Below are 26317 nucleotides of genomic sequence, written 5' to 3' on the forward strand. Positions count from 1 at the left end.
GGGTATTACTGGGGTTATTGCTTAATGGGTACAGAATTTCTGCTTGGGGTGATGAAGCATATTGGTAATGGATGGTGGTGATGGTAGGCAACATTATGAATGTAATTAATGCCGCTGTATTGTGTACTTAAAATTATTAAAATGAGATATTTTGTATTATATTTATGTCACTTTCATAAAAAAAATTTTTAAAAAGAGGAAAGCTTTGAAATTTGGAGCATCCAGAATCTTTTTTAGTGCTGAGTATAAATCCCTGTTTGCAAGAAAAATGTCATTTGGAATATGCTCCAGAAATCCTGTCATTTATAGCTTCCAAACAGTGAAGGGCTCTGAGTAGCAGGGTTAACGTGTAAACAGAGGTTATCATCTTGTGTGAACACAGCTTTTTTTCTTCAGCACGTCCTCCTATGTGCCACAGCCAACAAACCTTTGCCCCAGGCAAACTGCTTTGACTGTTCTTCTATAGTGTTTTGTAGGAGAACTTGGTGAGTGGCCTCTACACACAGGACAAATTCTGGGATGACAAGCCCCCAACAAGTGTCCTGGTTCAGCGCTTCAGGCTGCCACCAGACAGATAGGCATCACCACACACGCTCGCTGCACTGGGAGCACTGGCCGCCTCCGAGATGAGCCAGTGAGGGGATGGGGTGAGGCCAGCTCTGGCACCACAAGGAAATTTTCCTACTGTTTTTAAGTTGCTTTTTTCTTGATTCAGTATTTGCCCTGTTACTTCAGCCCTCTGTTTTCTGGAGCTTTGAGAAAGCTGGTTCTGCCAGTCTTTGCTTGTTGCTTAAAACTTCTGTGTGGGGACTGAGCCCTGGAGAGGTTTGCTCCACCATCTTGATAGCTGGAACCACAGATGCGCATCTATGGTATGCTGCTAAGATGCATGAAACAGCATGCATTTTCTTTTCTCAACAATCATTTACTCTATGAGACATACAACATTATCAACAAATGCAATATATCATATAAATATATAAATATATATATGAAAGAGTGGGTTTGGAATAGTCCATGTAAATATTATATAAATATACTGTAATTTAATTACATTGCTGCTATTTTGCTTTACTTTTGACATAAACTAAGCAAGTAATAATGTGCAATGTGGAACATGAGAAATGTTGAATACCAGACTCTTGAGTTTAAATTGTGGCTACCATCTTGTATTCTTTTTCTTTTTTTATGATTATTAGAGATGTTGTGGGTTTACAGAACAATTATGCATAAAATACGGGATTCCCATATATCACCCTATTATTAACAACTTACATTGGTGAGGAACATTTGTTAAATTGATGATAGCACATTTTCGTACTTGTATTGTTAACTGTAGTCCATGGTTTAACTTAGGGTTAACACAAAGAGTTAAACACACGTGTTTTGTAGTCTAACCAGTGAAAGAAGAATGCCACTTCTCTCTCTAATGATTTATCAAAGAACAAACGTCCTTTCAGATCCCAAGCAAAGGCTTTGAGCAGGTACGTTGGGTCTTCTTTGGGGAAATGGGAGATGGTAGGGAGGAGGAGGTATAGGGAAAGAATGAAATCCTTTTTCCTGACCATGCTAACAGGTCTGCCATGGTAGAATTTCCTGACCATGCTAACAGGTCTGCCATGGTAGAATTGCAAACACTCATATTTAAATTTTGACAGTTTCCTAACAAATTAGAGTTCTAATTGGAACACACAGGGAAAGTCAGCAGCAGCAGCAAGTAGTTAACAGGCCTTAACACAGAGATCAACTGTCCTGAAGTCTCTTTTCATCTCTTCTGCAACTGGGAATGTTTGGGAGTTGCTTTGCCTGTTTCAGCTCAGGAAGAACAGGGCAAGCAAATTCACTGCCTTACATGGAATAAAATCACAACCCCAAGTCTCTCAGAAGAGTGTCTGTCATTAGGACCAAGATAAAATGTACCACATGGTGAAAAGGCAACCTTTTTGCCCTTCCCAGTATTCAAGACCCTGCCGTCCTTTTCCGGAGCCAGTAGGCCAATGCATTTTGATTTTCTTCTCCATGGATCACCCATCTGGATCCCACGTCTCCTTTTTTTCTCTTGGAAAACCCAGTAGCCCACGTCTGCTTTTTACAACCAAGAAAGCCCATTTCTTTCCTCTCAGCAACCAACCGCATAACATGTCTTCTCCCCAGCAGGCAGGAGCTGTAAAATGTTAAGTTAACTTGCCAATACATGGAAAGGGATAAAAGAAACTTGAATTTGTGGGCCTGTGCTTTGAACACCCCATAACTGCTGAGTTTATGTATCTTACATGACAGTTTATATTCTTGGGCATTTTTTATATATGAGAAGAAATGGATCAACTATTCAGAAGATAGATAGTTGTTTATTACCTTCAGAAGTTAGCTGAAGGATTCAAATACATTGACTTGTATTTCAATGAATGGATGAGGCTCATTCATTTGCAACAGAATGAAATTCTCCTATGGTAAAGAGGATGCATCCCAACACACAATTCCACCTTTCTGAGTTTAAAGATGTAAATAAGTTGCGTGGTGGGGTTTTTCTACTTGTAACCAAGAGCCCAAGCGTTTTTTGTGAGAATATATCCTTCACAGCTTTGTCATGATCGACTTGTGACCTCAGCTGCTGTCATACGCACTGACAACCAGTAGTCCGTGATGCCAACTGATGGTAAGCACTGAACTTCACACACAGACACAGGCAAGAAGAATTAGCCAACACCCTCTTTCACTTAGGAAAGTTAAATGCAATTTTCATTATATTGATTATATCAAGATCAGGTTTCTTAAACCATGGTACCAGTGCCATGATGGTAGATGATGTATGCTGAAATTTGTGTGTGTGTGTCTATGGATGTGTATAGCCATGAAACCCGTAACTTTCGACATAGTATTGATTTCCTTTAAGACAATTTTAATTAGCAAATATGGATATTTCAAAAATCCTGGGTAAATAACAGTTCAGAGGCATGCATTTAGGACATGTATCATGAAAGTAACAAGGGAATACTGGATATTTAAAAAATCATTGCATAAGAAACTTTTCTTTCTGCACCTATATTTAGCATTCAAGGGTAGAAACTAGAGCACCTGAGAAGTTTCTCAAGGGTCAGAGATGTTGCACTCAGTCCAGTAATTATTTTCAATAGTACTGTCCATGAACATTTGACAAGAAACTACAATAACTTCATTGATTGTAAAAAGAAAATTCCAGAACCCCAACAAATCTGTTTATCCCCATCAAAGAATTCTGTTAGATTAAGGAGATTCTGTTATCTTAGAGATAATATTTTGGCAGGCCCTCAATTAAATATCTTTGGTTATGCTTCCTTCTTTGCTTTATGTTCTATTTGTTTCCCAGACATGCAAGAAAGATTCTCTAGAACTCATGGTATAAACAGAAAGAGGATGTAAGTCATGTTTGCAAGGCCTAATGCCAGCAGAGCCTGCTGTGGCGATTGTCCACCCCGTCAAGCAATATGGAAACATTGGGAAGAACCCCAGAGGAGGCCCAGAGATGGGGGCCTGGAGGGGGCGGACAGAGCCCAGTACTTCGTCAGACCTGCAGCCCACGGGCTTGAATGGACAAAGGCATCCTTCATCTCCTCACTCTGACAGTCCTGGGCCCATGTGGCCATGCTGCGAAGCCCAGAACTTAAGCTCACATCATTAATTACCTTTTCTAAATTAGCCCTCTGTCCTAATGACTGACACGTTATTTTCCCTCCTCACTCATCTCCCACCCTCATTAGCAAGTCCTTCTCCTGGGCTCCATTTCTTGAGAATCACGTCAGTTTGAGCAGATGTCTGCTCTCTGCTCTCTCAGGAGCCTTAAGGCTTCCATGTCTAATGTTCCCTCCTTGGAGGAGAAGGCCAGGGCCGTGCACACCCTTCACGTCCTCTCTCGGAGGCCATGGACAATTTAAAATGCACATTGTCGAGAGCGTGCGACAGTGTATGTGAACGAAATGTGCCCAAAGTCCCCATCCAAGCAATTGGGCTGCACAGCTCAGCCTCCGTCCCTGCTGGCCGTGAGCTAGAAGGACCAGGGCTGGCTTGGCCCACTGACCACGTCTACATGGACCTCAGAAGCTAAAAGGCTGGCATCAGGACAATATGGGGGCACCACTGAGGGGCAAGTGATTTGCGTTCACCACATAATGGGCTATCCTAGGCTAGAGGAAGTGAGCACTAAAATGCAGCCAGAAACACCCAAGAAAGGGCAACGTCTAAATAAAAATCACCTCGTGTTTTTACCTTGGCTCTTTCACCCAGTTTTTATTCATATCTCATTTGTCAGACCTTAATAAAGATGCTAGTTACTTTTGAAATAGGTTTTTGTCAGATTGCCAATATCTTGAAATCTTAGAAACCCACTGCAAATGTGAACACAGATTTTGAACTACCTGGCAGTTGGCCAAGCACAGAAGATATTTAAGACAAGAGTCATTGGCCATCCCTTTTAATGTTTTGATTTTGTGCATAAATTAAAAAAGACTGGACTAGATAACCTTCCAACTTGAAGATTCCAGGACTCTATTTTTCAAATATCCTCATCTTCCAAGTATTCTATAAACAAATGTTCTACAAGAGAAATTCCAAAACAGATGTGGTTTCGTGTGTTTTCTTCTCCCCCCACCCCAGTTTCTCTTCTTTTTCTCCTCCACCCAACCCACCCCCAACACAAATATGGTGCAATAACAAATTCCTTCACCAAAGCAATAGAGTTGTTAGTTATTACAATACATGTTTTTAAACTCACCATGCACTAATGAAACATGTGATATGAAATACTGAAGAAACCTCAGGGGCATTCCAAGAATTTACAAAGGAGAAAAAAAAAATAAGTCAAGTCCTGTGGTATTTTTCCTCCAAATGCATGCAAACTGAATCAAAGAGAGCTAAGGATTTATATTCAAGTCTTCTGAACCCAAATGGTTGCCTTCTGTCATCGGCAGTCCCTGAAGAGTGTGACTCTGATATAACATAAATCTTTCTAGCCCTCTCCTTCTCCAGCATTCCTGGGTTCTAGCTTTCCTGAAGTCTTATCTGAAAAAGGAAAATAGCCTCCCAGGGCCCTTTCCAGTCCTGCTCCAGTCTTCCTTCACACCCAAACCAGGGTAAGCCCCCAAAGCTCCACCCTGATCCTATCACATCTCTGCACAAAACCAATCTTTGCCCCCTATACCTACTAAGTAAACACCTGGCTCAGGCACTTAAATCTTTGTACAGTTTTGCTTTGCCTGAATTGCCAGCTTTAATTTCTATAAGGTTCCTGTATTGCTATAATCCAGTATTTTTCAAATGCATTGCTATTGATCCTTTGGATGAGATAATACTTGATCACGATGGCCCACCCTGTATGCCAGTAGCACCCCCTCCTGTTGTGAGAACCAAAACTATCTCCAGACATTGCAAACATCCCCCAGGGAACAGAACAAATCCCATTCCTTATTTTTCCTCAACAACACCTTCTCCTCCCTAGCTCCCTAACAATGTACTTTTCATGACCATGATTCCTCCTAAATACTTCCACAACCCCCCCCCACACACACACACAGACACACACACAGACACACAAACCCACTTTAGTTCCACAGGCTGATATTTCCAGGGGCACCTAGAGATTTCTAATTTCCTGCATCCTGATGTGCTCAGTCCTGTGAATCCATCTTATTCATTAAACATCTACCCTCTCTGGACCTGCAGTATTCCCATTGATAGAGTTGTCAAATTGCCCTTGAAATGTATGAATCCGTTGGCCGTCTGGTTTCTGAGCTCTGCACTGTGAGGGGTTGTTGCAAGCACTGGCACTGGTGAGCGCTCAGCCCTGGTCAGACTCACACGTCAGGGTGAGGGTGGGGGGTGGGTGGAGGGGGCGGCAGAGAGCAACAATACATGAGCAAAACTAAGTAAATAAATAGGGCTTTTGATAGTTTTTATGATATTTTTACAAAGAGTACAGCACTATAATGAAATTATGAATGGAAGCCAGTGACCAAGGAATGGTATTTAGGCTGAGGACTGAAGCACGAGAAAGGGTCAGCCTTGTGTCTTTGCCTTTGAAAGTGCCAGGGCGTGCAAAGGCCCTGACGCAGGAATGAGCTTCGCTTATTTGGAAACTGGAAAGAAATTCCTGAGTCAGGATCATAGTGAGTAAAGGAGATTAATTTGGAGAGGTAAGCAGGGACTAAATTGTGCAGGGCTTATTAGCTCAAGGTAAGTATTCTGGATTTCCTTTAAGTATTTTGAAAAGCAAGTGAAAGATTTTATGCAGGGGAGTGGCATGATCTGGTTTACACCATTAACATAGCCCTCTGAATTCTGTATGAAGAATGGAAAAAAGGAGTGTTTCTGTTTAAAGAACTTCAGGTTAGAGTCTATTTAATTTTTCCTATAGCAAAAACTCCAGAAGGATGGAATCCCCCATTCTAGAGCATTCCACATGTTGTGCCATGAGAGAGTCATGGGGGGATGAGCCACTGGTCCCTTCAGCCCTTGGAACAGGGTGTTCCTGGCCGGTGTTTCATTGTGCCAACATTTCTATGTGCCAATTTCTATGTGTGTCATGATGCACAAAAAAATGAGAAAAGGTGTTGACACAAAGGACTAAATCTGTCATCCAGATGATGTTTTACCACCTCCAAAGGACTGGGAATGCATTACCTCCAAAGAGAGCCCTTTCCAGTTTTGGAAAGCCTTGACAATTAGGAAACTCTTCTTTTCATTGAGCTGAATCAGGGATATATCACATGGATCATGAGTAGATCAGTTCGGCTCAGGCAAGGTTCTTTTAGAGGAGGTTCATCTAATTCAGCAGCTCTCCTACTCCATCGATCAAATTATCTGCTTCTCTATGGACATACCCGCTTCTGCCAAGAGCTTGCTCCCTTCACACCTGCTTCTCTGCTCTCCCCTCCTCCCATCCCCGTCATGCCAGTGGGTTGGTCTCCATACATCTAAGACAACCCCTGTATCAGTCGGGGCTCTCCAGAGAAACAGAGGGAACTAGATACGTGCACACGCACACACAAAGAGATTCATTTTAAGGATTGGGCTCACACAGTTTGGGGATCTGACAAGTACACGTTCCATAGAGCAGGCTGAATTCCATAGGGCAGGAAAATTCCAGTAAGAGTGATGTTGAAGTCTTGAGTCCAAAATCCATAGGGGAGGCCGAAGGGCTAGAAACTCAGAGAGGAGCAGAGAGTGTAAGCAGCAAAATGCTTTCTTCTTCCTGGGACCCTCAGTCTTTTGATCTAAAGACCTCCACTGACTGCACAAGGTCTGCCCACACTATGGATTGTCTTGCCTTTCCTTAAAGTCAACTAAGTGGAAATGCTCATCCCAGTTACAAAATCCCTCCACAGCAGCACCTGGACCAGTCTTTGGCCAAATGCCCAACACCACAGCTTTGCCAAACTGGCATGCAGCGTTAACCACCACACCATTTTAGATATTTTCTGTTGGTGGTGAGTCCATAAGTGACGTGGGGGAAGATTCTGGGCTTCCCAGGCCAAGCACAGCACAAACTCAGTGTCTCTTGGTTCAATGAATTATGTCAAATAAACATTTGGGTACATAAACTATTTATGGAAAATTTAGCAGTAAAACATTTTAACATATTGAGTTTTAACTCTTCAAAAGTAAAAATCATGTTCTCATTTTATTTAATTGAAGAGGCAACGCATGCAGTAAATTAAGTCCAATTTGCATGCAACGTAGCTCTTGGCTTTAACTAGGGAGCAAGCTGTGTACAAACCCAACGCCCTTGTATTTGAAGTTAGTGTCAGTTGTTTGCTTACATTTTCCAGTAGTCTCCTTCCCTTGCCTTCAAAGAAAAATGCCATAGCATCTCTCTTTCTACTTTAAAGTTCACAAAATCCATAACTGATAATAAGAATCCAGCCCCCAGGGGCTAATGCTTTTCTCTGATATCATAGTGCTAATGTCTTTGAGTTCAGCAGCAAGCCTGTAATGCTGTGAAATATATATATATACATATATATAAATATATATATGTATATATAAATATATATACATATACAGACACACACACCCCTTCATGACTTTAATTCATATGGTGCTGCTCTATTTAATTATATCCATCACCCAAAAATGCCTTGTACTTATAAAAATAGTGAACAATGTATAAAGAAGCAATGTACTGTGTCGTATTTATGAAATTTCATATGCCATGTGTATTGATCTTGGTATAAACTAAAGAACATACTTTGTTTAAATTAAGGCTTTAAATTCAATTTTATGCCAATTCCTTCAACTCATTGTCTATATTTGTTTACATACATGGAACTGTTACCTGGTTAAGCCATGCATTTTGCCTAATTCAAATTGACTTATATCTCCTATCCTCTCAATTTGTGTGAATCCATGCTGTGATCTCTAAATAACAAAAGAAGGGTCCTTTCAGCAAATTAATATTGCTGCCCAGGAATACTAAATATGCAAAGAAAAAGAAAGCAGAAACCTTTTTTTTTTAACTGCATTTGAAAAATGCTGCACCAACGTCACAGCAGTTTTCCAGGAGAAACAGCGCTCAGGGATTTGGGGGTGTCCAATGCCTCCGTGGAATGAGAGACCCCTTGGCACACATATTCTGTTTAGCATCTGTCTCTAGAAACTTCCCTGGGATTCTTTCTGGGAATTATCTCCTTCTTCAGACACTCCCAGAACTGTCCAACCACTCCTGATTAGTGGTTCCTAAACTTTATGATGATGGCTGGATTCCTGGACCCCAAGAAGAGCCACGGAAATCAGAATCTGGAGACACTGGGCCCATGATGTTGCATTTTTGCAAGCCCCTGCTGGCCTTGACGCAGGTGATCTAGAACCCCTCTGGAGCAGCCCAGCCCCGGACTCGCTGGCTCATGGGTTCTCCTCCAGCACAACCTACTTCCTGCCTTACAGATACTGTGTCCTGACTCACCCTCCTATGTCCTTTACTCTTCTAATCATCACTTAATCTGGAGGACCAGAGTAGGTGGGGATTAAGTGGGAGTGAGGACCCCACCCCAATTCATACAGGTGTTCCCCTCTACAGCCCCACTGGAAGAGGTTGTAACCTGGACCAGATGCTAAGGTGGGAACATCATCCAGTGGGCATTAGCATCTCACCATGTGCCTAAGATGACGTGTTGTAAGTGTCCTCAGTTTGCATGGTGGTGGAGGAAGACCGTGGGAAGCTCTGAGACAGGTCTTCACCCCCCACAGACCTCAGCTTGAAATCCACATCTACCACCTACTGCCTGTGGGAGTTAGGTCAAGCCGTGGCACCTGACCAAACTCACATTCATCAGAGATGATAATGTATTCTTCCCAAAATTGTTTGGATTAACAGCAGTGTGTGGAAAGTGTCCAGAACATAGCACTTGCCTAATAAATGATAATTTCTGCAAAAAAAAGATCAGTCTCAGTTCTTTCAGCAACCCCATGCTATCCTTGCCCTGATGGGGAATCCGCCCCAAGCTCCCAGCTGCAGCCCCAAGTAAAGGGGAAGGTTGGGGTAAGAGTAAAGGCAAGAGCCTCTGAATAAGTTGAAGTTCCTGGTCAAGATTTCATCACTTAGGGGCATAGTGATGGGGAAGAGGACAAGGATGGCTCCAGTAAAATTATCTTTAAATTGGCAAGTAAACCATACCAAAATGCCTCTGGGTGAATTCCAAGCAACAATAGAATGCAATGTGAGAAAATATTTTACTTCTTTCTTTTGTCCCACCAACCATGTCTTAGAGCCTATTCATGGGTAGTTTATTGCATTTCAGCACCTCACTTCCTGGGACTGAGGCAGAGGCTCGGGGACAGTCTGTTGTTTGTGGTTTGTTTGTTTATTTTTTCTTTTCATTTGTTTGTTTAATTTCCATGAGGAACTGGGCGGCATGGAAAGCCATGCATTCAGTGCCCTGACGTCAAAGACATCCCTTGTGCCTCCATCGTTAACAAGCCGAGGACTGATTCCCGTCACCAGAGAGCAGTGGTGAGTTCCAGGGTGTCCTCCAGCCAACGACTGAAGGCTCTTACCTGCCTGTAACTGAAAAAAGCACCAGACAAGTTATCATCTATCCCTGAATTAACATGTGAGTAGTTTCTGTCTTAGTTGCCATTGCCCTGAGGGGAAGGATAAAATTACACAGCCATAGAATCCTGGGCAAACTTCCCTTGGGCTTTCATGAATTCATGAGATCTTTGGAGCATAAAAGACATTTTGCCCCCTTTCCTAGCATCCTAGCTGGTCCTCAATCTTGGAACACTTCCAAGGATGCAATAGCTATTGTCAAATACATATTTTCAAACCAGGTTGATGCTTATTTTTCATAAAAGAGCACTTAGATTCTTGAGTAAAAGAACCTAAGAATTCAGTTGGGTCTTATGTTCCACTGGGCAAAGCAATTTAGGTGGGTTGATGGTTCACAATGTAGCAATATACAAAAGGTGCTGGAATATCGAGTTTTTAAGTTTGTGGACTAACTGGGGGGAACTGAACTCCGAGGACTGTTGGAGCAAAGTTCAGCCACCTGCTGTCCATGGGCCAAAGCCAGCTCGCTGCCTGGTTTCCTAATCAAGCTTTATTGGAACACGGCCACGACCATTTGTTGAGGTGTTGCCAATGGCTGCCTCCACGCTAAAATGGAAGAGCTGAGCAGTTGCAACCGAGTCCTTTCGGATCCAGAGAGCCAATGATATTTGCTATCCAGCCCTCTACAGAAAGGGTTTGCCGACTTCTAGACCTGAGGGCATCCCAAACAATCTTTTGAAGGTCAGTGACTGCAGCCTTCCACAAATTGCCATTTGTTGCCTATCCCTGGACTGTGGAAGGAGTTTAAACTTAAGCAATCTGGCTATTTTTATGTTCTTAAACAGAGAAGTTGTCGCATTTTTTGTTGTTTTAAGTGTTGGATATATTACCAGAAGCATACTTGATTCTCTGTTACATGTTTTGCTTTCCTGGAAAATGCTACCATAGTCATTATTCCTCTTCAGGACTCTCTGTGAGTACATTGCCAAATAAAGACAAAATGAAAAATAGATGTTTGGAGTAGTGCTCTGACAGGAAGTGTATTATTGTTTTAGCACAAGCAAGAGAAAGAAAAGGACAGGAAGGCAATGAACAGAGAATGTTTCTAGATCCATTTTCATTAGCTCAGGTTCTGATTTGATCTTCTAGATCAAAAATTCAACACAGATAATTGCAAATTACAAGTCTGTTAATGTATTTAAGTAAATTCTTACTTTTAGTGCTTGACACTATACACTATAGGCTGGGAGGATTGGGTTAGGTATATAACTGTCTTATTTAGAATTGGCTTTTCTCAATCAGAGCTGGAGTATTCTAAAAAAAAAAAGTCTTTCCATATGCTCAACATACAAAAAGCAGAGACAGAAAGAGAGAAAAGCAAAACTATCTTTCAAATGTCTTTTTTGCCCTTGTGACATGTCCTGGCTTAGATGGATATTGAGTAACTTTGGCTCTACTTAATCCAAAGCCACTGCAAAGCCAATGAAGGGTTTTACCCAGGGATCAAGACTAAGGACACCTCAAAGAGTTCATCAAGTCATAGATAAGGCTTTTGCCACATTTCTGACTCCACGCTGACATTCTTCTAAAATAGAAGCTGTTCTTTGAGCAACAGAATCCTCACACCAGCCATTGATGCAGGGACAGATCTAATGGTCCAGAATTAACTTCACAATCATTTATTCACAGAACGCACTCTCACTGAGTGACCAGGTGTCGAGAAGTGCACTGTGTGCCGAGCTCATCCGGGACAAGGTCTCTGCACAAGGGAGCGTGTGGCTTAGCAGGAAGGCAGAGGATTCTGTCTAGGGGAGCCTGGAGAAGGTTACACTCTACTGGCGTGGAAGACCAAGACCAATTGTAGAATGATCAGATGTCAAATATTTTGCTCAACTCATTAATTAATGAGATTTTGTGACCAGGTCAAAGAGCATTTCAGAAATTTGATGGATGGGTAGATGCAAAACTGATTCTTGTCCAACAAGGCCATAAACCTTTGGGGTTGTCTGTTCCACTAGAGATGCAGAAATTGTTTGCATCCCTACTATGCAGAAAGCTACCCATTAAAAATGTAACTTCACTAAGTCCATGGTCTCTAATTATTAATGAACAGGGAGGCAACCTAAGTAAATTCTCCTAGTTAATCCTTGGGTGGTCTTGGCTTCACTGCATACCTAAAGGAATGCTTTCCACACTTCTGCCTTGTTTCTAGGATTCAGAAGCACAGGGGACGGCACCTTCATCAGCTGGGGTCGAGATGGGGCAGGGGCGGGGGGGTAATATTTGAACTGAAATTTGAAAGGTCAGTAGGGGAAAAGTGGACAAGGATGGGGAGGTGGACTTTCTAGGAACAATGGGGAAAGTGCAGCTACTTGACATTCATTCCTGCACTGCCCAGTAACCCAGACGCAGACTGGCTGGTGAGTCAGGACCCTACCCGGAGAGAGAAGGGCACCCTGAGGTTCTGTTGCTTAGAATGTGACCTAAAAGTTGCCGACTTTTGATGGGCGTGGATTAAAGAATACTCTCCTAGGGTGGCCCTATCCAGGAGCCAGAGAAGGACAGGAATGCCTTCACAAAGCTCCAGGCATGCCCTAATTTGGACCGTGGGCTTAGCAGACGACTGAGAAAGAGGGAGGAATAAAGCCTGTAAATCGTCTATTTGCTAGCCACATGTGCTGCTTGTCAGAATCCATTTGTGGTCTCTCACTCGTTCTATTTAGAATTCTGTACATCTGGGCGTGTTTTTTCTAGTGTTTCCTATCATATCAGTGACAGAATTGCCAACACAGAGGTATCCATAAATTATACTGCAGCCTCATAGTTTCTAATGTCTGGAAAGCTTGGAACAAAAGACTCAAATGCAAATGTGAGCTGCTTAATTCAGCGAGTATTTGTGATGTTACCCAGGTGCCAGCGACATTTTTCTGACCAGTGCAGAGGCACCGGGGACCAATGGGCATACATTTTTAATGTGCTCAGCTGTAACAGCATATACACAAAGAAGGCCTCACGGCCTTAAAGACCCCCTCTTGGAAACCGCTGCACCTTTAGGGACCCAAAAGAAATAGTTTAATTAATCTTCTTTTTCAGGGTAGCTTTTTTTGATATAAATTATGTACACTGAAAACCTGCCAATTATAGCAAATTAAGGGACTTGGCAAATGCATCCGTAGGAGGCAGATGGTAAATAATATTCAGATTCTGACTTGAAATAGGACCAGAGATTAGCTGGTATGGAATGTAAAAGCAATCCAGATAGGAGAAGTAAGCAGATCCACTGTGAGCTCCAGCGTGTTGGGTTTTTTGTTTTGTTTTGGTTGAGGATAACATAGTGATGAGCCTAAAGCGGAAGATGCACAAGCATTAGGGTCTCATGAGATGAACTTGTTCTTGGAGATTCTTCCTGTGATTTTTTGATGAACAGTTATTTATTGTGGTCACATGTTTGTGATGCTACCCAGGTACCTCAGTCTCCTCATCTGTAAGATGGGCCGAACAGTCGGCAGAAGGTTTTAATGATGTCACCGTATAATGTGCTTAGTGAGGTACATGCCATCTGGTAGTGCCCACAGATTTTAGCCGATTTTGTTAGTGTTGTTATAATATGACTGCCCCAAATAAATGACAGCTATATGCCACTACCTTTTTGTCCAAAAGAATAACAAATGCTTACTGGGTGCTGACTGCTGTCATGCACTGTATCATCATCCTCATCCTCCAGGTGAGGGGCAGGAAGCTAAGAAAGGTTGAGTCGTGTCCTCTGTCACACAGGTATAAGTGGCAGGTCCCAGGTGCTTAATTACCTGGACACTCTGTCATCACTCAGAGACTGGCAACTATTTAAAACCCAAAGCAATCCAGAGATGCAAAGTCTTCAGATTGACATCTCCTTGAAAGTGACAGAAGAACCTCACGTATTCCAAAGTTGGCATGATTTTGGGGACAAGTTAAGAGCTGGGGCTCTGCTCATCTTTTCACTCCTCCAAACTCAGCGTGCTTCTGCCTTGAGCATCTATGGCAAGGCAAGTGGTGATCTTGGCTTATTTACCTAGTAACCAGCTTTCTTTTTCACTAATTCATCACAGGCATCGTTTACAACAATTCTGAGCTCCATTATGGACTATGCACCTTGAGTAAGGGGAAGGCGGTTGGGGGACAAAAGGGGCGATGGAACCAGCCAGATGACAGTCAGGGACAACCCCAGATGGGATGAAGCAAAAGGAGCAGGGGTCTCAGGGCCACGATCTCACCATCTTCCCTGTCATGGTTGCCCCAACCTGTCCAACACCCCCAGCACCACCGTGTCAGCCCGTCAGGCACCGGCATCTTCCCGGAGTCTGGCATCACAGATCAGATAGTGTCAAGTGCACGCGCGTCATGCCATTCGTGTCAGCCTCAGTGCTAAAATTAGGAAGTGACTCAGCCACCATGGACCACTGCAGCTATTCTCAAGGCGAGGCGGCCCTGTAGCCTCTGATACCAACGCACACCCCAATTAGCTTCTGCCAACGCGCCTCCTGCAACGAGACTGTGTTTCCTAGGAGCCTTCAATCTAATTGCAAGGCTTGATTCTCCCGCAGGATCTGCCTCTCCGGATGATTACAGTCCACTTTCTGGCTGACCTCTGCCATCAGTGATGTCATGGGACTGTTCCTTCTCCTGAGAGGTTCCTAGGCACACACGGAAAGTTTAATTTATTTGACATTTGGTTAGAGTCATCTCTACCAGGATCCTGTTTGGCTTTCCGCAGGTAATGGTGCTGAACAGCCTTCTTCAGAAGAAGGCAGCTTGCACCCACCCAGCAGCCACATCCCTCTCTACACCCACTCCCTAGAAGCCACTAGGATGCAGAATAACTGCTGGGAAAGAAGTCGGAGAGTACACTCTACAATTCTGATTATTCATTCACAGAGACTTTGCATATTTCCTAGTGGCTTTTCTCACCAAAACAAGAGTTGCAAGGCTCAGTGGCTTGCACCACAGGAAACACTTGCATTTGACCATCTTAAACCTTCCGAAAAATAAAGGAAAAGGCACAAGTAACTTACCCACAAAAAGTCTACCAACATTATTCCCCAAACTGGAAACATAATTATTGCTTCTGGAGATCCATTCACTCTCTCCTGCCTTCCTGCTGAAAAATTAAAAAAAAAAAAAAAAAAAAAAAAAACATGGCAACTGAACATTTTTTATGAGCTACATGATGACAAATAAATGATTCCACCAACTGTCGTCATTTACTAATCTCATACAAATTAGCCATTCTGACCTTGACTTTACTCATCTTTTCTCCTTCAGCCAACTTTTAGTAATCCTCTTATGTATCACCTTCTAATCACAAGGTTTATATCGTTCATTTAATCAAATAGAAGCTCATCGACTCCATCTATACAACATTTCAATTGTAAATGGGAAAACCTTTACAACGTAATATGAGTTTGAAGCCATATGAAAGTAACAAATGAGAGGTTGGGGACTCTTAAAATATAAAATACAACAGGATCCATGATCAAACTTGGCAAAATAATAAACCAGATGGACAGAGGACACATTTTTACACATATCCCCCAAGTAAAAAAAATGTGGCTTACATTAAAATTTGAAAGCTGTAACAAGAGGTTAAGTAAAAAAGAAAATTACTTCGTTCAACAGGTAATCAGTATATGAGACTAATTGTCTAGATGCTAGTTTAGGCTGAAATTTTTAAAATGGATATGTGTTTAGATAAGTTTATGAACAATAGATTAAAAGTTGGTCGTTGAAGATTTTAGTAAAGATGGCAGAGTCAAGGCAGATCACGTCATTCCCATTTTCCATCCTGCTTTTGCTAATGAACAAACTTAAAAAAATAAAATAAAATAAAAATTACCCACAGCAGCCAAAAAGGAAATATGCAGGATTAAAAGTAATGAACATTAAACAAAAAACCTAAAACAAAGCAACAGAAGATACTAGAATAGGATGAAGCAGTGTGGGTCACTTAGTTGGCTTCTAGCTCTTCACCAGCATTTGAGAGGCAATGATGCTAAGTCAACAAAATACTGGTGATTTTCACCAAAGTGCCAAAATTTGAAGAAGCAAATTAAAAGAGTCTCCTTGTATTTCCTTTCTTCTAACTAGAAAGTAGTGGAAATAGTTCCTGAGCAGGAGGGTAGAAAGGAGAAAATGAAAACCTGAAGATAATTAAGCTTGCTTAGGTTCACACTGAAGAGAGGGTAGTCAGAATGGGAATGAGATATAAATCCTACTGTTCAGGGGAAACCACAGTTTAAGATATTCAACACAACCTCGTAAGAGAGAAAAGAGTCTAAAACAATAATTTACCCAAACAACTTCAGCTTAGCTGTTGTTCATCTCCCATGCTTTTACACCATAGCTTCAAGGAGAAGCAACACAAAGATGTGTCAATCACGGTAGGAAAAGAGGAAAAAAAAATGTACTTGCATCATATCAGCAAAACCAGGAAATCAGACAATCGGCACCAAACAATTTTCATTAAGTATAAACAAGATGAAAAGACCCTCTGTGACAATTCAAAGATATTTCAGGAAAAAATAATCACTAAACAACAATAGTATTAAAAAAAAAAAGGAATAAAACATGGAAGACAAGAAAAAATATTGTTTGAAAGAAAGCAAAAAAAAAAATTCTTGATAAGTGCATTGTGCTACAGAAAAAGTTAATAAGAAAATTGTTCAAGTAAAAAGAAAAGAAAATGGAAAGAAATAAAAGTGTCCAATGTTAAACTGATGTCCAAATGCAAGAAATTACAGAACACATTAATACATTTAAAGCATGAAGGGATAGAACAGACAAGGCTAAAAGTAATATTGGTCCCCTAGATTAAATTTTAATACTCTCAACCAATATTGTGAATGAAGACAGCATATCAAAAGAAAGAGAGAAAGAGAGAGAGAGAGAAGGGAAGAAAAAGAGAGAAACATGTTCAGGGCAGATAAACATGAGCCTAAATAAGATCATTGGATTCCTTGAAGAAAAGAGACCAACTACAGAGCCTAAAACATATTAAAGGATATAAAACAAGAAAATTTCCCTGAAATTATGGAGAAAAAAATAGTTACACAAGGACACACTTTGATCCAAGCAAAATTAATTCAGAAATAGAAAAGCTGGTTTTCTATTGAATTTCAAAGAAAAAGAAAGACATTTGCAGGTTATCTCCAAAAAACTCATCACACATCAGGAGACAATATGAAGATATCCTGAAACTTCTCCACAGCAACATTTAAGGCTAAAAGACTAGAGGGAGAATTCTACACATTCTTGAGGGAAGAGAAAATGTGTCACCTGAATCGTGTATCCAGCCAAGTTTCAGGTATGAAGGTAATAACGAAGACATTCAGATCCACACTAGAACTCAGAAAATACGGTATCTGAATGATCAGTGTTTAGGAAAAACTACAATAAGCCGTTGGGATCCACTGTACATTTTTTGGTCATTTTTAAATAGGAAAATATTTAAAGGAGATTGTCAAACTGAACTGAACTTTGAGATTGAGTACTGGATAGAAATAGATTGTAGTATTGAAGGATGGATAAAATGAAGACATTCTAAGCCGGTGGCAATATCACTAGAAGGGAAGAGAGACACATTTATATATACAAGTTTGCAAACAGTAGTGATAGATCAGTATTTATTTCTTATGTGCACACTTCTCTCAGCTTCAGAGAAGATTTTGCTATCCCAGTATGTTAAATAACACTTTATATTTGTATACTTCCTATACCCATTTTTGCCACCTTCTAAGGTGTGTTTTGTTTGCTAAAAAATATTTGCAAGTCAAATTATAACACTTTTTCCTTCCAGAAATTAAAAAAAAAAAAATTATGCAACTTTTCAAATTGATAATGTAATTTAAACAAAATAATTGGAATATCTATTATAACTTGTGAGAAACGACAAAAAGTTGGGGCACTATTCAAATTCCATTTCTTCCAGGTTTAAGATGCCATATCTTAGAGTGGAAATTCTGGTAACTTTATTGCCTTATTACTGCATTTCTGATGCAATGCTGTATAACCAGGTCCCGGAGGAATTAGCCTGGATTTGTGTGGAGTAAAATAAGTACATTAACTGTCTCCGTAGAAACATTCACTTCTAGGAGAACCTACGGATCCTGTGTTTCCATGTGGGTAGGGACGCTGGCTGATTTCTTCTGGGTCCTCATCCAACCCAAATTCAGCCATGGCTGCCTTTATATCGCATGTGATTTTATCCCCTGGATCCCAAAATGCAGAAATCAGCCCTTCCCCTGGTTTTAAGGAGAAATTTACTCGTACAAAAGTATTACTGGGCATCAGGGCCTACAGTGTAGACCTGGCCGGTCATGGGAGGGGACTTCCAAGCTTTCCCTTCCCTTGCTCACCCCACTGCCACTGTCTTCTCTCTTTCTCCCTTTCCCGCAGACCCCCAGTCTTTGCCCTTTGACCACTGGATCCCACCCACCAGCCCAGTCCAGCCCTGATGAGGCTCATCAATTCATCCAACCAATAGCCACTGAGCCTCCACTGGGTAACCAAGCTAATTACTATAGGTTCAGGAAGGCCCCGGGGGGACTTGACAGCCCTATTCTCTGTTTCCCATCTCTCCAGCCACACACTGGGGTTCAGGTGTGTGTGTGTGTGTGTGTGTGTGTGTGTGTGTGACTATGCATGTACGTGCATGCGTGTGTGTACGTGTGGCCAAGGAGGAGAGCCACCCTACCTGGGTAGAATCTCCCTTCTCTACCCTCACCCTGGCTCACGTGGATGGATGACTTCTTCAGTATTGATGAGATTGGGGAATGTTTATAAACACAGGCAGCACAGACCCTGCCTCTCCCTCTCTTTGGACTTTTCCTAGGGGAGAAGCTGGGCCTCCCGGAACATCTCCATCCTCACAGTAACCACCCCGGGGCCAGCGCCAGGCCTTGCTTGCAGCGATAGATCTGAGACCCGTTTCCCTCTCTCCCTCTTTGATGGGGATATAAGGTGGGCAATTCTGGGTAAGTGTGTCTCCTCTACAGACTCAAGCAGGCCATCAGTTGGGACATATCCAGGTCTGTTCTTGGGGAAATGAGAGAAATATTATGAAACATTATGGCCCTCTTCAATCCAAAGCTTTGACAGTCATAAACCTAATGAGTTAACCTCGTTTGTCTGCTTTCAAAAATTACTTCCTGGACCACAGAGGAGATGGATGTGATTATTATCCCTAAGATCCTACAACATCCAAGTCTGCTTCTGAATGGCAATTAGATTTAAGGAAAGAATAAAGAAAAGACAGAGGATTTACCTGAATTAATTTTTCATTGGTATAATAAGGGGTCCATGGTGTAGACAAAAAAAAATTCTGTCTCCCTTCTCCCTTCTTTCCTCCTTCTCACTCTTTTCTTCCTCTCTTCTTGCCTCCCCTTCCTTCCTCTTTCCTTTCTGCCTTCCTCCCTTCTTTCATCTTCTTTCCTCCTTTCTTTCAATCCTCAGCTTATCCTGGGATGTGTAAGTTAAAGAGAACCTAGTTTTGGAGGCCATCAGCCACCCCAATACAGAGGGGCTATCTTGGGGTTCCCCTGTGCTATTTATCCTGGGGCAGCCAAGCAGAGCCAGGCAGAGGGGGTGACCTTTCTTTGAATACTAGCCTTCTGCTTCTCAGTTACAGCTGACTGGCTAAATATCAACGACACATTTATTAAGAGCCATATTTGTCCCCAATTAAGACTGAATTAAGCATTCATTAGCTCGTGTGTTCGGTGGTGAGAGACCTCTCAGGTGCATGGCTTGTCTCATCTGACTGGGGACCTCTTTGAGGAAGGGACAAATGATTGCTTCCCCTTTTCCTTTCTTCTCACCCTCTTTCTCCACTCTTCACTAACCCTCAGTAAAACCCCCCGATCGATTGAAAAAGCATGCCAATCAGTGGTACCAGCCCTTCTTCAAGTCTGTATACTAGAAGAGGAGACACTAATGCAGAGAATGGCATTTGTAAAAAGGTAAAATAGTGCTCACTTCAGCAGCACATGTACTAAAATTGGAACGATACAGAGATTAGCACGGCCCCTGCGTGAGGATGACACACAAATTCATGAAGCGTTCCATATTTAAACAAAAAAAAAAAAGGTAAAATGATACATGATGAAAATAATTTTCAGGAAGTGCAAAGCTAAATTCAATGCTCAGTTTCAGAAGCTATCGTTAGCCTCTATATCCTGGCATAGCTATCTTGACCTAGCCTAGCCCATAATCACATTCATTTGCCCTGCTTGAATAGTTTTAGTTTATCTGTGTCTTTTATTACAGCTGTCTCAAATATTTTTGGAAATAAGAGGGGTTGTAAATAACAAGTGCAGTTTACCTCTAACAAAATACATTAGGCGTTAGAGTACAATCACTGCATTATTCACAAGCAATGAATAGGAAACGCGACACAGGTGGAAAAAAATAACAAAGAAGATGAAAGGGGGCTTTATGCATCAAATCTATTTGAGGAAACAGGGATGAACAGCTAGCTCACCTGGAGAAAGGACAATGCACCAAGGTCACAGTCTTGGCTGCCTGTGGCAACGATCGCGTGGTCTTCACAAGTGGCCCAGCAGGAACTGGGTTTGGTGACTCATCTAAGGGGCAGCCCTTCCTTCAGCACCCCCACCATGACTCCGAGACGTTCACTTAGTTCTGACTCACGTTGTTAAAATGCCACACGCTGAATCACCCATCCTACTGCAGAAAGCGCCTGTTCGAATGTCCCTGTGAAGTCCTTCTCTGGGCCTGGGAGACGGAGGAAACTTCCAAAGAAGCTCACATGGGTTCAAGTTCACAGGCTCTCTGGATGCAAGATGCAGCCCAAAGGGACAATGGATTTTATTTCTGTGTGGTGCTTGATGATCCCACTTTTACCTTTTATTTTATGCAATAAAGATTCTCATTAACGAGTCTATTTCTAATAATTTTGGCTTTTAAAAATATTTCTCTTTCATTGTACTTTGTTTTCCTACTTAAGCTGTTTTCCAAAGAGATGCCCCAAATATGGAGAAAAAATACTACAAGGGTCTTCAGTGAAAATGTTCTCTAGCGATCCAGATGTTCATCTACATGCACGCAGCACATAAATCTAAGCTGATGTGGGTGGTAATGGCCCGGCTCTTTCTGTCTTAGTGGGTGAACTCAAGCAAGAAAAATAAAAAATGTACTTCTTTTGAAGTTATGAGTTTCAACAAGTCGAGGAAAGAAAACATTAATGTGTGTTTTATTGTTTTGCTTTTGTGGACAATAAAATTGACTCCCACAATGGTCTCCTGACTATGTGATGGACGAATATCTTCTCTCTTCCAAAATCAGGCCCAAAGGTTTCCTCTGCACTGAGGCTATGTTTGCAAAAACACAAAGAAAAGCCCCAGGCCAGCCCAGAACACACTCTGAGTATGACCCTACTTTCTACCGCGTTCCTTTCGGACAACTTGAATGGTTCGTCTGTGTATCTTCATTGTTCTTCCCACATCTCCAGTGGGGCCACGTGCACTCATCTTCATTTCTCCCACCTCTGAGAATTTTTAGGAACATGCATGAGCCAAATGCCACGGCACAGATATCCTTCCCGGGGCTGGCAGGATGGTGTCAAGTGAGGCCCCACGTCGGGGCTGCAGGGGCTGCCTCGCCTACAAGGACGTTCCCTGTGATGGGCAGAACGGCCAGGGGTCCTCCGAGCTCGGTTCTAGAAGGAGCGGGCGCCCCTGCTGCTTCATCATGCAGCTGCTCTTATGGAGACTCGCATCCAAGGGAGGAAAGCTGTCGGGGGTTGACGTGTGTCCCCAAAAGAGACACGCTGAAGTTCTACTCCTTGATACTTCAGAACATGTGCTTATTTGGAAATAAGGTCATTACACATGGAATTAGGCAAATTAAGATGATATCATTCTACATAAGGGTGCGTCCTTAATCCAACACGACTGGTGTCCTTAGAAGAAAGGGATAAGTGGACATAGACGGACAGGAGAACAGCATGTGGTGACAGAGACAGAGAACATCGCGAATTGTGGGCAAGCCACCGCCAGATGCCGGGAGAGAAGCGAAGTGCAGATTCTTCTCTGCAGACTTCTGAGGGTGCACAGCTCTCCTGACACCTTAGTTTTACACTTCTAACCTCCATCCCGAGAGACAATAACTGTCTGCTGTTTTAAGGCACCCAGTTTGTGGTCCTTTGTCACAGCAGCCCTTGGAAACCAAGACAGTCACGGCAGCAGAACCCACCTGCCCGTCCCTCCTCTGAGCAACCGTGAGAAGCTACAGGTGTCCCTGGAGGAACGCAAGTCTCTGGCCTCTGCCCACAGCGGTGGGCTGCTGCATGGCTGACATTTTATCCTCGCCCTTCCCCAGCATACTGCATTTCCGCAGGTGTGCTTGAAGGAGGCTCTCCACCTGCATGGCAGCAGCTACTTAAATCAGTTCCATAGTGACCCACAGCACCCAGAGCTGGGGTGCTAACATCGTAGAGGCAACAGTTTCAGGGATTCTACCAGCAAATATTTACTAGCCCCTACGTTGTGCCTGACACTGAAATCAGGCCTCATATGCAGTATGAGAGGCCCATCAGCACATCTCCGGGAAGAACCTTCTTGATCGGCTCTGTCCATTGGGAAGCTTCCCTTCCACAGGTGTGCAACCTCAGGCAGGTCTCACTCAGTTTTCCGTGGACACGATCTGAAGGCTGTTCACTGATTCCTCCTCTCCCCTCCCCAACTACTGGATTAGAAACCCCCCAAATGCAAGGACTGGTCAAGAATCTGTGACTTTTTTAATCTTTCCTCAGCCATAGTACAATGACAAGGGCACCTTAGGAATGTTGGTGACAACCGACTAAGTTGACAAAACAGGAGACAATAGAAGGTTCTTTCTCATGTGGGAGAACAACTGTTGTTTTCTAACGGCTTAAAGAGAAACTTGTTGAGCATCAAGTTCAGTATTTATGACAGCAAAAACTATTTTCCATAGAGGACATTCATTGTTATCACATAATTTGGCTTATTTTAAGAAGTCAGTCAACTAAAAGGGACACTTATGGTTTTGTATACTGCCAAATTAGCACTGTCAGATAAAAATTTAAATAGAAAGATCTTGAAAAATTTCCTGAAACTGCTGAAATACTTTTAAAGGCTGGAGTCAGCAATTTATCTTGTGGTATTAAGATTAAGTATGTGGTGACCCTTGAACCAAAGGCATTTCTCTAGATTCATCTACATCTTGGAGATGATTTCAGAGGTGCCTGTGTGAAGATGAGGAGATGAGCTAGAGGCCCACAACGTCTTCCCTTGTCCTGTAGAGCAGAGACCATGGTCTTGGCATTTATTCAAGAGGCACCGCACTCGCACACACAACTCAGCTTCTGAGCATCTTCTTGCACATCTGCTGCCAGCTGTCCTGACCGTCACCACCAGCTCAAGCCCCATTTGGTCTGCGGTAACTGGGCACCTCTGGGAGCCTCCAGACCCTCCTCTGTTGAGGAAACATCCTCACCTCTCCCGCCATGCTTCAGTAAAAGACCTCCACTCCCTTTGACACACTTCCTCTACATGCCCAATAAATGATATTTTATTTTAAGTATTTCCAAGCCTCCAAACCTACCCTAGTCTCACAAAGTCATCTCATTAACACTTTCTCCCAGCGACTCCCCATAGAGATACAGTACTTAAGCAAAAGGCACCATGAGTCATCCCACGTTTCCTCATGGCGGTAAAACTGACCTTGAGGGCTCAGATTTCCTTGCAAGCGAGGTGGGAGTCTTTATCTGCCCAAACTAATAACAGTCCCTGTTGCCAGGGTAGATGCTGTTTACTGCACAGCAGCTGCTGGAGGCAGGATGGCTATAGTGCATCAGGCGACGGCGCGAGGTGCTTCTGGCGACACATTGACAGAAAGATCTTGTGTCGCCCCTGTCTGCGCCAACCAAGATGACTTTCTCCCTGGGCCACAGGCCCCCATGCATACCCCCTGGGGTGAAGCGGGGCCTATTAGCAATCTGGCTTCTCAAATATTTCATAAAGAGTTAGAGAGGAGACTGGCTAGAGATCCCTCTGCTGAGCTGCTGGGGACATCCTGGACTCTGTGTGTTGACTACACAATAGGTCTGTTCCACCACCAGGCTCCATGGAACAGAGCACACAGCTGACCCCACACTCTGAGAGGACGAATGCTGTGATGGAAATGAAGAAGTCGAGAGAGGACAGATATAAATTCTGCCACCAAATGAATGTAATTCCTTGTGCAGATCAGTTAGTGATGCTCTGACCAGTTCAAAGCAAAGCAGTGGGATCTGGTATATTTACCAAGAGTTACCTCTCTAAGCAAAGTCAAGGTCTCAGACTCGGATTTCATTTGCCAGCATTTCCCTAATATCATCATTCCTCAGTCAATGAAAAGCAAGTTGAGAGAAGTGCAAAGAATGTCCATTAGATGGATTTGTCCTTTAACGGTGATTCAACCTCCAACCCTTCATAAAATTAATAAAAGTAGTTTAAAAAGTCAATTGACATCCATCTGGCCACCGCAGTGCTTTAGGTTGCACCACGAAGATGCGGTTTGTGTCTCACAGGAGCTCAGGATGTCTGACAGAGCCCTGGTGGTTTGTAGCAGGTCGTGCCAGCTCCTTCAGGGAACAGGCCATGTTACTCAGCGTCAGATGGAGACAGTGTGTGCTGAGGCCGTGTTCTCTCTCCCTTAAACTTTCTTTCCTATTTTCCTTTCCAAGGTGAGTTTAAAATAGAAATGAAAAAGGTTCAAATAAAGAAAACTGAGGTTTTTGTGCACTCACACAGCTTTTTTTTTTTTTTTTTTCCCCTTTTCTTCTGCCACCAACCCCAAATTTTGGGAAAGAAAAGTACTTCAGAGAGGTAGTGACAGGTTCTATTTCTGGTCAAGCATCTTCCCTTTTTCTAGCAGGCTGGCCACCAAGACATAAGGAGGAATCACAACTATTAGAGGAATCCCCCAAAGGTAGTTGGGGTAAGAGGCAGGTCAAGGCAGACAAAAAAGTGTGTGACCTTGAGAAAATAAGGAAGTGATTTAAAGCTCTAGATTGTACTCAGATTCAAAGGCCAAGAAAGAGAAATTGGCTTCTCTCTTTCCATTTCCCCCTCAACTTAACACATGCACACACTTACACACATGCAGACACACATGCACAGCTATGAATGCAGATGCCATGCACATACACACTCACACGTGCACAGAGACACACACCGATACAATATGCACACACACAGACACACATGGATGCCATGTGTGTACTCAGACATGCACAGATGCACCTACAGATGCCATGTGCACACACTCACAGACATACACATGCAGATGCCATGTGCACACACACTCGCACTTGCACACAGACATTGATACAATGTGTACACACACAGACACACATGGATGCCATGTGTACACTCACACATGCACAGACACACATGCAGATGCCATGTGCACACATTCGCATGTGCACACACACTGATACAATGTGCACACAAGCAGACACACATGGATGCCATGTGTATACTCACACATGCATAGAGACATACATGGATACAGTTACAGTGTACAAACATACACCTGCATGCACACACAACACTTCCTGCTGAGTTGAGGTCAAAGTCAAGAAGCTATTTATCTTGGAGATATTGTACATGTGTGTGACCTTATTCCAAATTCATAGACCATCCTTCCTTTGGTAGTTTGCTGGTATAGGCTGAGTCAATGCAACATCAGTAAATAATCTATTAGTATTTTGTACAATGTAGTAAACACATTTTTCAATGCCATTTTATGATGGGGAACTAAGAAAATGGGAGAGGAAAAGAATTGTAATTGCTTAGTAAAGATGATCTATGTGGCCAATGGACCAGATTGTACATTTAAATGTGCCTGCTTGCAGATTAAACATTCCATGTTACAGATGGAAACAGATTCATACAGCTCTATTTTGGTTGTGGTTGCAAAGGATAACCACAGACCCCTTTTTCAGTTCAGGACTTTAGACAGGTACAGATCACACTGTCTGAAGATATTCTGAACTCTCCAACACTGATTTATTTGCAGGGCATGAGATCATTATACAGAAATGTAACATTAACAAATTATAATTTAAAGGCTTTTATAATGTCCTTAAAGAGCAAATGGAATAAGTATACTGCTATTAAAATGATCAATATCCAATTTCTACTAATGCCCAGGTTTGGGGAAGAGGTAAGCTCATTCACATATTTCTCTAATGTGTAAGATTATTCCACAAATTCACTGTAACTAGAAGAGGTGACTTTT

General features: G+C 42.5%; 2 long non-coding RNA genes and 1 other non-coding gene across 5 annotated transcripts in view; 2 read left to right on the top strand and 1 right to left on the bottom strand.

Moving 5' to 3' along the window:
- LOC119540415 overlaps nucleotides 1-20589 on the bottom strand; it is a 36755-nt gene extending 16166 nt beyond the window's left edge. The window contains exon 1 of the long non-coding RNA XR_005218091.1: nucleotides 20532-20589. This is a non-coding gene — a long non-coding RNA (uncharacterized LOC119540415). The remainder of the gene's footprint in view (nucleotides 1-20531) is intronic.
- LOC119540413 overlaps nucleotides 10631-26317 on the top strand; it is a 35420-nt gene continuing 19733 nt past the window's right edge. For all 3 annotated transcript variants that reach the window (XR_005218088.1, XR_005218087.1, XR_005218089.1), the window contains exon 1: nucleotides 10631-10759. This is a non-coding gene — a long non-coding RNA (uncharacterized LOC119540413). The remainder of the gene's footprint in view (nucleotides 10760-26317) is intronic.
- On the top strand, nucleotides 20019-20122 carry LOC119541065. The gene has a single exon (XR_005218195.1). It is a non-coding gene; the product is annotated as a U6 spliceosomal RNA (small nuclear RNA).

This window comes from Choloepus didactylus, chromosome 7, assembly GCF_015220235.1.
Source record: "Choloepus didactylus isolate mChoDid1 chromosome 7, mChoDid1.pri, whole genome shotgun sequence".
Taxonomy (NCBI): domain Eukaryota; kingdom Metazoa; phylum Chordata; class Mammalia; order Pilosa; family Megalonychidae; genus Choloepus; species Choloepus didactylus.